This window comes from Eubalaena glacialis, chromosome 14 (genome assembly GCF_028564815.1).
Source record: "Eubalaena glacialis isolate mEubGla1 chromosome 14, mEubGla1.1.hap2.+ XY, whole genome shotgun sequence".
NCBI classification, from domain to species: Eukaryota; Metazoa; Chordata; class Mammalia; order Artiodactyla; family Balaenidae; genus Eubalaena; species Eubalaena glacialis.
The window spans coordinates 10,982,344-10,999,064 of record NC_083729.1 but is presented as its reverse complement, the minus strand read 5'-3'; positions in this window follow the sequence as shown (position 1 = coordinate 10,999,064).

Sequence of the window (16,721 nt, the reverse complement as noted above, 5' to 3'; positions counted from 1 at the left end):
GTTCATTTCTCCCCACGTGCTTGGGACCGATTGGCTCCGGACATCCAGGAGCTCAAGATCTGGGTAAGTTGGGCAGAGTATCAGAGAAGCAGTGTCTCCTGGAGGCTTAGTTTCCTTCTTGCTCCGGTTCTCATTTTGAATCTTTAGTTGAAAGATTTGGTTCGCTGGCAAATATTTACATTGTTGTTGTTTTTAAATTTTATTTGAGACAGTGCTTTGAAATTCCCATTTGAAGCTCTGAGGAAAGATGATTGATCCTGTAACTAAGGTTTAAGAAAAACCGTGCACTTCATGTATCATATAAAAAGTAAAAGCTAGTATATTTTTATTGCTAGTTAATTTACCACTCAAATGTGCTGCAATTTCAACTTCTTTTAAAAAATTCTACTGTTACTTGATTTTGCTTTTCATTTGAAAAGAATGAAGTAATCACTGGGAAAAATTTCAAACCTCAGAGAGCTATAGTAGGACATGGGATTGGACCCTGGCCTGCTGTAGAAAAGCAGAACTGTGTGTTAGTCCTGTTTTCTTTAACAACTTGCTGTGAGATCTTTATAAAAATTACTTGTAATCTAAGCTCTGTTTCCTCATTATAAAATGAATGGGTCAGACTAAATGATCTGTAAGGTCCTTTTTTGCTCTTAAAAAAAAAAGGCAACTCTGATTCTTATTCATTTAGTTACAAGTATTGGGGAAATGAAAACTTCAGTCAAGTAAAACAATTTCTTTATAAGTTTTGCAAATGAATAGTGTAAATGAGATTATAGGAAGAAATGTTTTAAATGCTTGAGAGAACACTTTCAAGTAATTTGAAGCCCTTGAAGAATATGGATTTAGATACAAAAATATTGATTGGCTAATTGCAAACCATTCGTAACTACTCATTAATGCATGCTCCAGAACACACTTTGCTTAAATTGAGTCCCCATAGAGTCTTGACAGGAATGAAAGTATACTTTGTTAAAAAAAAAAAAATCCTATCTACAATTTATGTTTGTTTTTCTAATTCAGCTTGTGTCAGAGCAATGTCACACCATGTTTCCAAGCACAGGCTCTGGTCCCAGATTCTGGGGTCGAACCCTGGCTCTGTCACTTACAGCCTGTGGGACCTTGGCCAAGTCACTCAGCCCCCTGCGGAAGAAGCTTCACAACTGTACCCACTTCATAAGTTAATGCTGAGGATTCATGCAGTATTATATTTAGAAGGTTGCCTGGTATAGTCAAAGTTTGATAATTGGTATGTTATTATGATCGCTTCATTTTAGTGATTTGCTTTAGGTATGATCTATAATCTTATCAAACTACAATTTTATATTTATAAGTGAGGGTTTATCCTTCAAATGTCCACTGCCTATTCATGTTAATCACATTGTTGGAGTTTTCATTGGAAGTCACACCATGTGATGGGAAGAAAGTGGATAGGGAAAAGAAGGTGTCACTTGGCCATGTCACCTCATGAATTTGCTATCTTCATCCATGAATAAGATGATGGGTTGGATTAGATTATTAGGTTTGGTTTGCTTAACTAGGGATTTATCAGTCTTTGGAGGGCTGATGTGTATGCAAAATAATGTGTGCAGGTGCCGTTTTCTGGGGTAAAATCTGTTCCACTCATCATGTTCTCTCATGGGTCCATGAAGGGTTAAGTGCCTCCTGTTTCAAGGATTTTCAGCTTCCCTTTTGACTCTAAAGTCCCACAGCTACAGGAATTAGAATTTGGGTGAAATCACTTGGGAACAGTGTTTCTGGGGAAATTGAGAACTGAAGCCATTTCTCAGTGAAATAGAAAACTGGTATTTTTGACAGTTCCTTCTGGCAATAGTAAGAGCAAGAAAAAAATAGAGTACAAAATTTCAACTGACAGATGACCCAGTTTGTCCCTCTATTTCAATGGGACAAATACTACCTATTCAGTTCTTTTAGGAAAATTTGTATTATTGTGAGAGTTGTTATTCAAGATTTAGACCTGGTTTTTTAAAAATATATAATATATATATTATATATATATATATAAAATGGTTGCATTAATATTTTGGGGTGTCATTCTTGACTTTGCTAATAAGACAGAAGAGTACATATTTTTTGTTTGAGTCCCACCACTAATCACTCTACATTAATCAGGTAAAGTGCTCTTGACTGGCTGTGCTGTGACCGAATCCTTTCCCTGTGGAAGGATCTGGAAAGAGGGATCTGGCAGAATTGGGGCTAGGTTCTGGACTGGGGAAAATAGCAGGGAATTTGAGACTCAACAAATTTGGGGCTGGAAAAGTAGATAAGACTCTTCAAGGGAAGAAGGGAGAAGTGCTTCTGAGCTGAGAAGAGTGATAACACCAGATCCAGAGGAGGTAGGGTTGATATTAGGCTCAAGATGTCAAAAGAGTGAAGTTAGATGACAGTATCCATCAAGATCAAATGATATGCTCTGCAAAATGGGAATGACAGCTGCCTTTCATGCTGTGAAAATAATCAGTCCCCTTTCATGTTGCATATGTTCTTTCTGGCCACCAAGCTACCACCTCTCTGTGGCAGCTCCAATGGCCTGAAAGAGGGTCCAAATTCCAAATCCCTGAGAAGCTGCTCCTGTAAATGACCTGGCCACCAAGGTACCACCTCTCCATGGCAGCTCCAATGGCTTGAAAGAGGGTCCAAATTCCAAATCCCAGAGAAGCTGCTCCTGTAACTGACCTGGCCTGGCGACCTGTGCCCACAGGACATTGCTGGAAGAGGTAGGATGCCCATGCTGATGGGGGCTGATTCTGTCCAGGCTCCATCCTTTAAGAGTTGCTGCTTCTCCTTGCTACTTCCTCTGTGTAACAAGAGAACTACTGGCACTGTTGTATCCAACCCTTCCCTGCCTTTCCTCTTAAAAGTTTCTGAAGAGTTCTTTGAATTGAGATTTTGAAAAAGCAACAAGAAATAAGTAGCGAACTCATGCAACATGTATGTCATCTATAAGTATGAAATTATCTTATGCATACATATTTAAAGAATATTACTAATAATATATGGTTTTCATTGGAGTATGGTGAAACTGTTAACTGTTAAACCCTCCTGACTGGTGAACTGGCTAGAAAGACATTTGTCTATGACCTGGTTCTATCAGGATCTTCTACTTCTTTTTCTGGTTTAAATCTTTGAAATCCTCTCAATTACTTCTGTGTCTTGTGTTTTTTCACCATCCATAACAAACTATTTTGGATTAGCCAGTAATTTCAGATTCTTCTCCATTTGTCTCAATCTCTATCTCCGCCTGGTATAGATACATACTTCACTGGCCAGCATATTTTTTTTTTAAACTTTTGCTGTTGACATTGCTATTTTCTGTTTTACCAAAGAGCCAACTAGAAATCCTAGAAGTCTTGGAGGACATGTTGGTCTCTGTGCAAATATTTCAGCCATAAAGCTCATCCTTCTGGTCTGCTGGGGTTGGAAGTGTTCTATAAGCAGAATAGGATTTGCAAAGAGAGAAAACAACTCTGGTGTGGGATTTACCTAGAAAAATCTTTTATTCATTCATTCTTTCATTCACTCACAGACATGCTCTGAGCAACTAATATGTCCCAGGCATTCAGAGAGAAGCTGGGGAAACAGAATTGAATATGAAATCACCTCTGCTCTCAAGGAGCACAGGGTCCAGTGGGAAAAAGGCAGTTGATAATTACAGTGCAGGGTGAGGAGTGTTATGACAGAGACACAAGAAGCTATGGGAGCTGTGATATTGTAATTAATAATAAGAAAAAAATATATATATATTTGGTCTTCATCTCTGTTTCTGGTACAGAACCCCTAAAATCCTTGGAATTTCCAATGAGAGTGATAAAGGTGTCTTAGAGTTTATGTTAATGAGGTGACTTTTGGAAAGCCCTTAGGTAACCTAAAGATGGGGCCTGGTTGCCAGGGGAACAAACCATGTGATTAGAGGGTTGGAGCTTTCAGTCCCAGCCCAGACCTCTGGGGGTGCAGGGGGCTGGAGATTGGGTTCCATCACCAATGGCCAATGATTTAATCAATCATGCCTATGGGATGAAGCCTTCCTAAAACCCCCAAAGGACAGGGTTCAGAGAGCTCCTGGGTTGGTGGACACGTGGAGATTCTGGGAGAATGGCACATACAGAGAGCACGGAAGCTCCACGCCCCTTCCTACATGCTTTGCCCAATGCATCTCTTCCACCTGGCTCTTCTTAAGCTACATCCTTTTATAATAAACTGGTAGGCATAAATAAATGTTTTCCTGAGTTTTGTGAGGCATTTTAGCAAATGAATCAAACCCTTGGAGGGGTCATGGGAATCTCCGATTCGTGGCCAATCAGAAGCACAAGACAACCTGGGTTGACACTTGGCATCTGAAATGGCAGGGGAGGCGGGAGGAGGGAGTCTTTTAGGATCTGATGCTGTCTCCAGGTAGAGAGTGTCAGAACTGAGTTAATTTGTGGGTATAGAAAAAAACCCACATTGAAGGAGCACAGAGGAATGGCACAGGGCCCAGCCTAGGCTATTTGGGAAAAACTCTGTAGAGGAGTTGAACTTGACCTTAGTCTTGAAGAGTGAGTAGGAATTGTTTAGATAAAAATGAGTAGAATAGGAAAGGGCATTCCAGGCAGAAGATGTAGGTGTTCAAAAACCTAATAATAGAGAAACATTTAAAGTTCATAGAAATTTGAGTCTGTGCTTCAGTACGTTAGGGGCAGGGAGTTTTTTCTTCTGTGGCTCCTTCCTGGGTGTCACCCCCATGCATCCTCACCAGCTGGTCTTGTTGCTTCAGGACTTACTTTTTCTCCACTGGCTGCTTTGTAGAGGTTTGGCAGTCGAACCATCTTATGCCTTTCCTGTAGGGCTCACATTGACACTATAAATACTGTCACAGATAAATCAAATGATGAAACAGCATTTACTGCTCATAGCATGTAAAGATTTTGGTTTTCGTTCTGTATAGATGATTTCTGTTGTGAGAGACATGCTGAGAATAGTGGAAAGAACATGAAAACTGGGGTCAGACGACCTGAGAACAAATCCTTACTCTTCCATAACCTAAGTCTGTGAGTCTGGGGAAACCACTTAAACACTTTGAGTCTCAGTTTCCTGCCAAATTATATTTAATAATATTAAATACATTATAGGATTGTTGGGAAAAGTAAATGAGGGGATGGGGGCAGATAGAGTTTTGAAAGATGGGATGTACTAATGATGAGTGTCTTTATTATCTGTCTCACATGCACACATACATCTTCAAGGTATAGAAAATAGTTCAGGATAAATCTGAGTTTTGGGGAGAAAAATATCTTGAGGACCTTTTTTGAAGGAGGTGAGAAGACAGCTCATTAGCATGAAGTAGGAGGTGATTTTGAAAGAGCACCACGGACCCATGGCGCTGGTGGACAGGGCTAGTAGGTTTTGAGATTCACCCCATTAAACAAATGGAGCCGAGACAAGTGGGGAGAGTGAGAGGCGGTGTGTGCGGGGAGCTGGTGACAGAGTGCCCAGGGCCAGGACAAGTGGGCCACGTAGGTGGGAAATGCAGTGTCTGGAGAGCACAGTAGGATCTTGAGCTTATACATGTGTAGAGCAGGAAATAATCCTGATGAATACTAAACCTCACATACTCATCCCGCTGGTGAGGAAATTAGATTCCTGAGAGGTTAAGTGATTTGCCCCTGTTCACAGCCCTGGCCAGCTGCAGAACTGAAATTCCAACATGGAAATCCTAACATTTAGTTTTGTTGTCTTTAACACTCTCCTGAAAAAAAAAAAAAAGAGAGACTCTATTCAATCCTAATTGTAATAACTTCAGGGAATAAATTTAACATAAGAGTATATTTACAAACACATGATCGCTTACATTAATTCCTATTTGTGTCAACCCTCCAATATTCACACACATCAGGAATCTTTCTCTCCCCCTCCTTCATCACATTATTTATTCACAAATTCATGTATTCATTCATTCAAACATACTTTTGCTGGGCTTCCTGTATTCTAGGTACCAAATAAAGCAGTGGGGACCCAAAGATGAACAGGACCCTGTGCTTAGCCTCAAAGAGCTCATTGTCTCATGTAGAAGACAGACAGACAGACACTGCAATGCTGTGCAGTAAGCGTGCAAAAGGAAAGGAACAATCACTTTTGAAAGTTGAGGGAGGGTGTCTCAGAGTTAATGATCCATGAACTGGGTCTTGGAGGAAAACCAGGAGTTCACCAGTTAGAGGCGGGGGGGTGGGGGTGGAGATAGATGAAGATAATGAATATTCTAGGTAAGTGATGTGCAAACGTCTTCATGGATGCAAGGCAGAGAATTCTGACAACGTTTGATATCACAGGATGACATTATGAGGGAGCAACACTGAGGTGAGTTTTGGGGAAACATTCTGAAGTCTCAACCAAGTAAAGGGTGACTTAATGGAAAAAATAAATGACAAACATGTTTAAATCCAGAAAAAGTCATCTCTCTTCCAGCCTCAGGAAGAGGCTAATGATTGTGTGGCATCACCTCCACTTTACGAAACGCTGCCAGATGGGATGCTGCTTGTGACTTTTTCTGCTCCAGGCAGTGGAGGAGGAGTTTCATAGGATGAGCTCTTTTCCATTTGTTAAACTTTGGCAGCTATGACTGGCTCCACACCTGCAGAATTTGGTATCATAGCAATGACATTGCTTCTGTAAAACTGAACGGAGCCGTGGGGATGCAGAGATGAAGATGACATGATCTGTGCCCCCAGGGAAGGTACAGCCAGGTGGGGAAGGCAGAACTGTGTTAAAACACACACGACTTAGTGGTCAGTGTGCCGGAGGGCTCAGCAGACAGCAGGGGGTTGAGTGTGGCTTGTGTTCCTAAGGTTGAATCTTGAAGAATGAGTAGAAGTCAGTCAGATGAGGGAAGGAAACTCTTCCACACAGGAGAAATTAAAAACAAAACAACAAACTCTTAGAACTCTTGACTTTGTGAGATTTTCAGAGAATATGGATGGGAAAGTAAAGTAGAATGGGCAACCGAAGCAAGAAGAGGCTAATCCCAAGAAACCTTCTAGGCTTAAAGGAGTTTAAGTTTTATCTTGCAAGGTTGGGAGATCCATTGAAAAATTTTAAGTTGAGAGTAACCAAAATAGGTTTTACTTTTGGAAGAATCATTCTGGCTGCAGTACAGGGGAAGAAATGGAGAGGGGCAAGATTAAAGACAGGGAGACCAGTTGTCTGGTTTTTGCAACCACCTTGGCAAGAGATAAGGATGGACTGAATTAAGATGTAAAAATTATGGGGTTTAATTACCAATTGTATGTGGCATAGGAGGATATAGGAGGAGTTTGGTCTGGCTCACAGATTTCTAGTTTAGTTGTCTGGGTAGATAGTCATGCTGCTGAATAAGATTGGTCATAGAGAAGGAGGACCTAGTTTGGGGTGCTGGTGTGTGTGTGTGTGTGTGTGTGTGTGTGTGTGTGTGTGATGAACTGAGTTCTAGATTTGCTGGATTTGAGGTGCCTGTGGGTCTTCCAGATTAATATGCCCTGTGGAAAATTGGATTACAGAGGGTAGGGTGGGTCTGGAGCTGAGAAGAGGTATCTGGGCTTGAGATAAAGATCTAAGAGTTACCAGCATGTAAGAAGTAGTTGGAAGTAGAGAGGGAAGGTGATTTCACTTTCCAAGAGCAAATGATCAGAGAGAGAGGAGACTGAGGGTTGGATTAAGTGACTTTTCTTTTTGAAATTATAAATCAGAAACTCCAGATCTTATTCATTGTTGACACAGCCTTCGGGGGTTTTCCCAATGGGCAGACTTTGGCTGACAACAAAGCGTAAGTGCCAGGAGCTAGATGTATTCTATAAAGAATTTCTTCCCAAAGCAAGACATTTTTGGCTCTCACTCTGGGACTGTGAGTGCTCAGCCTCCAACAACTCTTGGTAGTTAGCAGTTTGGATCACATTTGGGCCAATATTTTTACACTAATATTTTGAATGAAATAGTTTTGGATCATAGAAGTGAACGAATATTCTCTAAGCCCCTCAGCTAGTCTCATGTTTTGATCTGAATGAGTTTGGCAGTTTGATCTCCAGGTGTTCTTATCAAACAAGTTGGGATTTTACCTTTTGAAAAGGAAGGAACTAGAGACCAAATAACTTGTCCTTTCTTTCTACATCAATGTATTAGTTCTCTAGAGAAACAGACCAATAGGATATATATGGAGAGGGAAAGATATTTATTTATAAGGAGTCTGCTCACGTAATGAAGGAGGCTGAGAAGTCCCATTGTCTGCTGTCTGCATAGTAGAGACCCAGGAGAGAATTCAGTCCAAGTCCGAAGACCTGAGTACTAGGAGTCCCAACAGCAGAAGTTTTGAAGTCCCAGCTCAAGCAATCAGGCAGGAAGGTCTGAATTCTTCATCCTTCACCTTTTTGTTCTATTTAAGCCCTCAGAGGGTTGGATGGTGCCCACCCACACTGGGGAAAGCAAACAGCTTTCTCTGTCCACTGATTCCAATGCTAATTTCATCTGGAAACATCTTCACAAATACACTCAGAAATAATGTTTAGCCAAATATCTGGGTACTCTGTGATCTTGTCAAGTTGACACATTAATTTAACCATCACACTCAGAAATAAAAGGCATGGGAATATGTGAGATTCCTAGCCTGTCTTCCTCCCTCTTTTCATTTCTTCCTTCTTCCATCCCTTTCTATGATTCACTGAATGTTAATAGAACATTTTGTTCCAGGTACTACAGTGGGGGATTTGATAAATAGAACACAGTCCTGGCCCTTGAGGAGGGTGGTCAATTAGGGCAGATGGTAATGTAAGCAAATATGTGTTAGGGAATATTCAGGGTGATAGGAGATGAAAGCAAGATGTCATGGGGGCTTGTGGTCGGTGGTTACTTTGGGATCCCCCTGAGCTTCTCTCCAGCTCTCCTTATATGCTTCCCTCTCACACTGGCTCCAGGCTTGTCCCTGTGATTAGACTGACCCATACCACATTGACTAGTATGATGCAAGCAGAGGCTTGATAAGCTCTAGCATGCTGGGTCTTGTCTTCTTGCTGCTTCTTTTGTGACCTGATCACTGAGAAAGACCAAAAAGCCACATGGAGAGGCTCTCTTGGGGACAGTTGAGGCCCCTGCCTTGTAGACACAGTTGAGCTCCCTGCTATTGTTAGTGCCACCTGCCAGCCTTGTGAATGAAGCCATTCGTATGATGGGTAAGCTCATCATCCCGCTTCCCCATTGGCCCAGCTGATGTCATGTGAGCTGAAGAATCACATGGCCAACAAATAGAATCATGAGAAATAATAAACTGATATTTTCAGCCTCTAATTTTTGGATTGGTTTGTTGCTGTTAGATAACAGAAACAGGGCTCATAACTTCTTTTAAAATTTTTTTTAGATTTTATATTGGAGTATAGTTGATTTACAAAGTTGTGTTAGTTTCAGGTGTACGGCAAAGTGATTCAGTTATACATATACACATATCTATTCTTTTTCAGATGCTTACCCACTTAGGTTATTACAGAATATTGAGTAGAATAACTTCTTGAAAATGATTCCTCTAGTCACCAAAGCCTTTTCAACGGCTTTTCCTTCCTTATCTGCTGTTATGGGCTGAATTGTGCTCCACCCCTCCCCTCCATTCATGGGGTTGAAGCCCTAACTCCCAATACCTCAGAATGTGGCTCTGTATGGAGATAGGGCCTTTAAAGTGATAATTAATTTAAATTAAGTCCTTCAGGGTGGGCCCTCATCCAATCTGAGTGGTGTCCTTGTAAGAAGAGGAAATGTAGACAAACAGAGAGACTGCGGGGATGTGTGCAAACAGAGAAAAGACCACGTGAGAACACAGTGAGAAGGTGGCTGTCTGCAAGCCAAGGAGAGAGGCCTCAGAGGAAACTGAACCTGCCCACACCTGATCTTGGACTTCTATCCTCCAGAACTGTAAGAAAATAACTTTCTGTTGTTGAAGCCCCCCATCTTTGGTGTTTTGTTACGGAACCCTAGCTGATTAATACAGGTGCTACAGCCAATCATTCACTAAGTCAGGAACCTCTTTCTTACTCACATCCTCCTGCATTTCATCATCTGTATTCCCAGGATCATCATCTTCTTCCTGGGTTACTGCAGCAGCCCTATCACTCGTTTCTTTCCTCTTTTCTTCCCCCCTCCACAAAGCCACTCATCCTACAAGTTTTAGATAAGAACTCTTGACTTTGCCACTTTGACATTTTGGACTGGATAATTGTCTGCTGTAGTGGGAGGAGCTTTTGTTCAGCGTAGGATGTTTGGCAGCATCCCTGACCTCTACCCGCTAGAGGCCAGTAGCACCACCACAGTCATGGCAACCAAAATTGTCTCCAGCCATTGCCAAATATCCCCTGTGGTCAAAATCAGTTTAGATCCATGCTCTAAATCCCAATTCTTTTATTTCTCTGTTCAAAAATCCTTTGATGATTACCCATTATCTTTGCTATGTTTCCCAGATAAGTCCCACATCATGATGGGCAATGAAAGATAAGGGAGTTGGAACGATGCTTTGGATGACCTCACCCTAATTCTGATCTGAAATCAGGAGCTCCATTTGGTTAATCTCTCTCCTTCTGGGCAGAGGATGTCAGAAATCTACAGAACAGTGCTTCATGTAAAAACGCAAGAGTTTTCTTTTTTTTTTTTTTTTTTAATTAATCAGTATGAATCATATTCACTCTGACCTGCAGAAGATATAACCTATCTTTCCACTTTGTAAAATCGTGAATAGATTATACTTATCAGGTCCTTGCTATGTGCCAGATTCCACTGTGCTCAGAGCTTTAGAGGAATTAACACATTTAATCCTCGCAAAAGCCCTGGGAACCTGATACTATTTTTAATCCTATTTTACCAGTGAGGAAATTTAAATTACATTACTTCCCCTAGGAGCACAACTAAACAGGCCAGAGTTCAAATTTGAACCCAGACCAGCTGCCTCTGGAGCCATAATCTTCACCATCTCCATGTTGCGGATATAGCAGTGAAGACCGGAAACATCTTAGCTCTGCACTTACTAGTTCCGTGTTTTTTGTCTGAGTTAATTTACTTTTCTGAATTTAGTTTCTTTTTCAATAAAAGGTTGGGGAAGTGACTCAGTTATGCATGTATATACATTCTTTTTCATATTCTTTTCCATTATGGTTTATCATAGGATATTGAATATAATTCCCTGTGCTATACAGTAGGACCTTGTTGTTTATCCATTCTATATAAAATAGTTTGCATCTGCTAATCCCAAACTCCCAATCCATCCCTCTCCCACGCCCCTCCTCCTTGGCAACAACCAGTCTATTCTCTGTGTCCGTGTTTCTGTTTCATAGATAGATTCATTTGTGTCATATTTTAGATTCCACATATAAGTGATAGCATATGATATTTGTCTTTCTCTTTCTAACTTCACTTAGTATAATAGTCTCTAGTTGCATCCATGTTGCTGCAAATGGCAATATTTCATTCTTTTTTTATGGCCGAGTAGTATTCCATTGTATATATGTACCACATCTTCTTTACCCATTCATCTGTCGATGGACATTTAGGTTGTTTCCATGTCTTGGCTATTGTGAATAGTGCCGCTGTGAACATAGGGGTGCATGTATTTTTTTGAATTATAGTTTTGTCTGGATATATGCCCAGGAGTGGGATTGCTGGATCATATGGTTATAATATATACATTAATATATTTGTATAATAACTATGATACTTGAACAAACCATGTCATCTATGAGTTAAGGATAGAACATGTGCATAGTAATAGGTGTTAAAAATGTAAAACAGTATATAAATATGTAACACTTGAGAAATGTAGGGATGTGTGTGTGTGTCTATGTGTGTGTGTGAGAGAGAGAGAGAGAGAGAGCGAGAGAGCAGTGAACAAGAACACTAGCCTTTTGGAACATCTAGTTTGTGTCCAGTTCTTCTATGAATTATCTCACCTAATTATCTTCAGAGTAGTTATCACCTTAATTACATTTCTAAGAACACTGAAGCTCAGAAGTTGTAGCTTACCCAAAGTGATATAGCTTGTGAATAACAGAGCTGTCATTCAAGTTTGGGTCCATTTGGTTCTGAAGTCCAGGCTCAGATGCATTACTTTGCCTTCATGTGACATTTTTAAGATTTAAGTTTCTTAGTTGTATTGTATGTTTCCAAATAGGTAAGTGTCAAACCCTAATCATGTTAAAGAAATCTATAGGTGTTCATGTTCTTTCTGAAATGAAGTCCCACAGGGATGATAAACATAACAGCTTAGCACACACATGGCAGAGCTGCCCCTGAGGGCTACTGTATCAAAAAGAGAAGCAGATACAGGAGCTTACAATATTCATGTTTCTCTTCTCCTCTCTCTCTGTCTCTCTCTCTCTTTCACACACACGCAAGCACACACACGTGGGCATGTGTGCTCACGTGCAATCTGAAAAGTCTTTGAGGTAATGTAAAGGGCTGTGGAAAATGACTTTGTGTTAGAAGAAGCTTGGAGAAGAGAGTTCGGACATTTATCAAAACAACTGTACAAGAAAACCCCCAGGGAAATTAGGCTCCATAATAAATAGAAATTACCTTAAGATAATTGCTAACTTTGTAACCGTTTTAAGTTCAATGAAAAACTCAGAAATACAAGAGAACATGTCATGATGGAGATATTTAAATAATTATATTTGAACCCATGAGAGTAGTAAGCATGTCCAAAACCCCACAACTATTTACATGCATAGGCCTTGGGAACACTCACTGGATTGGATCCAAGTAAAGAAAAGGATCATGTAAATCATTTCTATTAGCGTGGGGGGTTTTGTTATTGCTTTTTATAGAGAAACTATGAAGATATGGGTAGACTACAAGGAAAACAAAAGAAAATGTGATGCAGAATTTCACAAAATAAATGAACTGAGTAGAACATGTATCCCCAGGGAAGTCTGACAACTCACTGAAAATGAAATGGAATAGATTTTATAGAGAAAAAGTGCTTTGATGATGTGATGGAATGGTCAGCACTGGCTTATGTGGACAAAAATAATCGAGATGATTCTTGGTCATTTGGGAGACATTGCCTAGAGAAGTCCATTTCTTCCTGCTGACCTTCTTTATTCCCCTTAGGTTGTCAGCCTTTGTGTGCTTTAGTAATAAGAACAGGGACAGATGGTGCAAATAGTTCAGATTTTAAAAATGAGTAATAACATTTCATTGATTATTTTGGCTAAATGGATTTTGTGTGTGTGTGATTAGTTTCATTTGTAATGAAGAAAATGGAGAAAAAATAATACTAGGGCACATCCTAATGGGTGGGCAATTCAGAGTGGTCTGTGTAGCTAAAGCATAGGTGAGTGTGTGGTAGAAGGTCTATGGAATAGCTCTTTTAAAGTAGAATGACTTAAAGTGATTAAAATGACAATTTATGCCTAACAATCTTTGTTCCCAAGGATAGATATGTTGGAAATGAGGGAAGGCAAAAACATTCTTGCTCAACATTTCCACTCATGTCCACACACACACACACAGACACACACACAGAGGCATGCACATAGTGGAAGGTCATGACACATGGGATGGTGGAGATAATAAACTTTATGACCTAGGAAGTCCAATCTGGAACTTTACAGCAGTGGTTCTCAAAGTGTAGTCCTGAGCCAGCATCAATATCACCTGGGGATTTATTAGAAATGTAATTCTCAGACCTCATCTCAGACCTATTGAATCAGAAATTCTGGAGAACATCCATCTGTGTTTGTATAAGCTCTCCAGGAGATTCTGATGAACTCTGTAAAGTTTGAGAGCCATGGATCTATGGCATGGAGTAAGACCTGTGTCATCCAGGTGGGGGATGGACAGGAGATAATCCTTGCCCTCAAGCAAATCTCAATCTAGTTGAGATCTTAAATAGATGAACAAGTATTTAGCAGTCTTGAAGGGTGTTGTAGTGGAGGTGGGCTATGAAAGCAGAGATTAAGGAGAGACTGACTCTACCTGAGGGTGTGGGCAAAGGGTTGAAAGTTGAGATGCACTCAAGGATGAGGGGGAGAGGCTTCCCTGGTGGCACAGTGGTTAAGAATCCATCTGCCAATGCAAGGGACACAGGTTCGAGCCCTGGTCCTGGAAGATCCCCCATGCCGCGGAGTAACTAAGCCCGTGAGCCACAACTACCAAGCCCGTGTACTGCAACTACCGAAGCCTGTGCGCCTAGAGCCCGTGCTCCGCAACGAGAGAAGCCACCGCAATGAGAAGCCTGCACACCGCAACGAAGAGTAGCCCCCTCTCGCCGCCACTAGAGAAAGCCCGCAAACCCAGTGCGGCCAAAAATAAAATAAATAAATTAAAAAAAAAAAAAAAAAAAGGATGAGGGGAATCTTTCCAACCAGACAAAGGCAGAGAATAAAATTGTAGGCAAGGGAAAAATGGCATGTCAAAGCACAAAGGCATGAAAGAAATGATCTGTATGGGTTGTAGTAAGTGGTTAAGGTGGCTTAAGCACTGGTGAATGAATGCGAACTCGGGGAGCAGCACCGCCCTAGTCCTGGCTACTCTTATCTACCCCTTTTGATTATTGCGGTGACCTCCATACTCATTTTTTTGCCTCCAGGATTGCTCCCCATTAAATCCATCTTCTACCCAGCAACTGGAAGGGCCATTCAAAAGTGCAGATCTGGCCATGTCACACTCCTGCTTAAAACTCTTTCGTGGCTCTGGTTTGCCTACAGAATAAAGCTCAAACTCCTTAGCCTGACATATAAGATCTTACACGATCTCATTTGCTTTCCTCTTTACCCTCACCTCTTTCATCTCTTTCCAGATCTCCTTAGGATCTTTGATATGCTGCTCTTCCCACTGCCATTCCCTTTAGAAACTCCTATTTCACCTCCAAGAATCAGCTTAAATTTCACTTCTTCCAAGATGTCCCAAGGACCCCACACTCCACGCTGATGGGGGAGGGGGGTCTTCCCTGTGCTTCTATGATATCCTGGGATTCTTCTATGCTAACAGTTATCACACAGTACTGATATTGCTTGCCTGTTTTCTCCCATCTTCTTCTCATCCTGTGGAGGACAAAGATTCAGTCTTCTTAGTTCCTAACCTAAATCTAAGCACAGGTCTGGCACATCTTAAGTGTGGAGTGAATGTTTATGGAATGGGTGAACCATGAAGGAATTTGTAAAAGAGCCTGTGAGGAAAGCTTCAGAGAATTACTTTTCTCCCCCTAGTCAATGACATCATTCTGTTTGGGGAAACAATGGTGTTGGAAGTAAATTCACAACTCTGAACACCCTTCAAGCCTATTCTTCTTTCTAGATACTTAACCTTGGTGCAACTCTTTTGCCGCTTACACAACTACATCTACCTAGCTTTAATTATTCCTTCCCTTTACCAGACCGAACACAGCATGGGATACATTTATTAGAGCATGGTTATTGATCTACTTTACATCAGAGCTAAAATATAGGTGATTCTCATTATTTATGGTAGTTACATTCTATAAAATCACAAGTAGCATATACTGAACCATTGCTTCTAGGGTTAACGCAGGGTTAGTTTCCTTTGAAACTCTGATCACAATATTTTTGTCAACCAATTGATATATAGTCTTATTTTATGTGTGTTGCTGTGCAAAGATATTTAATATATAGTTAATTCATAGTGCTGTTGGCCACAAGTTCAACATTAATAGCGTATCCTGAAAAAATTGTATAATGTGTTTTCTCTGTAAGGCACATCATAGCCTTCCTGTGCTTAGGAGCTCTAGACTACGATTCAGTGGTGCGTTTGGGGGCCATTTTAAACAGCAAAATCATCAATAAAAAGCACAAAATTATGAAAATGCAGCACTAATTAGACCATGAAAAGGACCTTTATTTACAGTATGAGAACTGAAATCAGAAGGCAGACTGTTACCTTGCTTGATCTCAGCTGGAAAATTATGATTAAATATTGCAGAAGAAAATAGTGGTGAAATTAAAGTCAGGAACAATAAAAACAGTTTAAAATGGGCAAAGAAAAAAAAATGAACAGAGCTGTGGAACAACTTCGAGCAATATATTCCATATGTGTAATTCGAGTTACTGAAGGACAGGAAAGAAGGTGAAAGAAAAAAATAATCAGGGGAAAAAATAACATCTTCCTCCCCCCCCAGAAAAAATCCAGGAAGGGAAATTACAGTTTAAACCAGTTAAAACCATCTCTAAAGAGAAAAAATTTAAAGACAGTAGGTCTGGGAGCAGGAGGAGGGGTGCATTTGTATACAGAGGAATAAAGATAAGGATGGCAGTAGATTTATCATGAGAAACAATGCATGCTAGAAGTACTGGAAGAAAAAAAATTATCATCATAGAATTCTATATCCAGTGAAAGTATCTTTCAAAAAAGAAAGGAAAATTCTTTTTTCCAACCATATAAAAGCTAAAATAATTTACCCCTACAAAACTGCACTACAAGAAATTTTAAGGGAAGTACTTTAATCATAATGAAAATGATAACAAATGAAAATCTTGATCTGCAAAAAAGAATGAAGAACTCTAGCAATGGTACTTGGGTAAATATAAATACATGCATCTTATAATTTAAATCTATCTATTAGAATCAACTGAAAAAATAATAGCAATGTAGTATAGAGTTTATAGACTATGTGGAAGTATATGACAACAGGAGAAGAGAAATGGAGGTATAAGGTTGTAGGGTTCTTAATATAATGAATTCTCTTAAATTGAAGGTAGACTGTAATAAGTTGAAGATGTTTA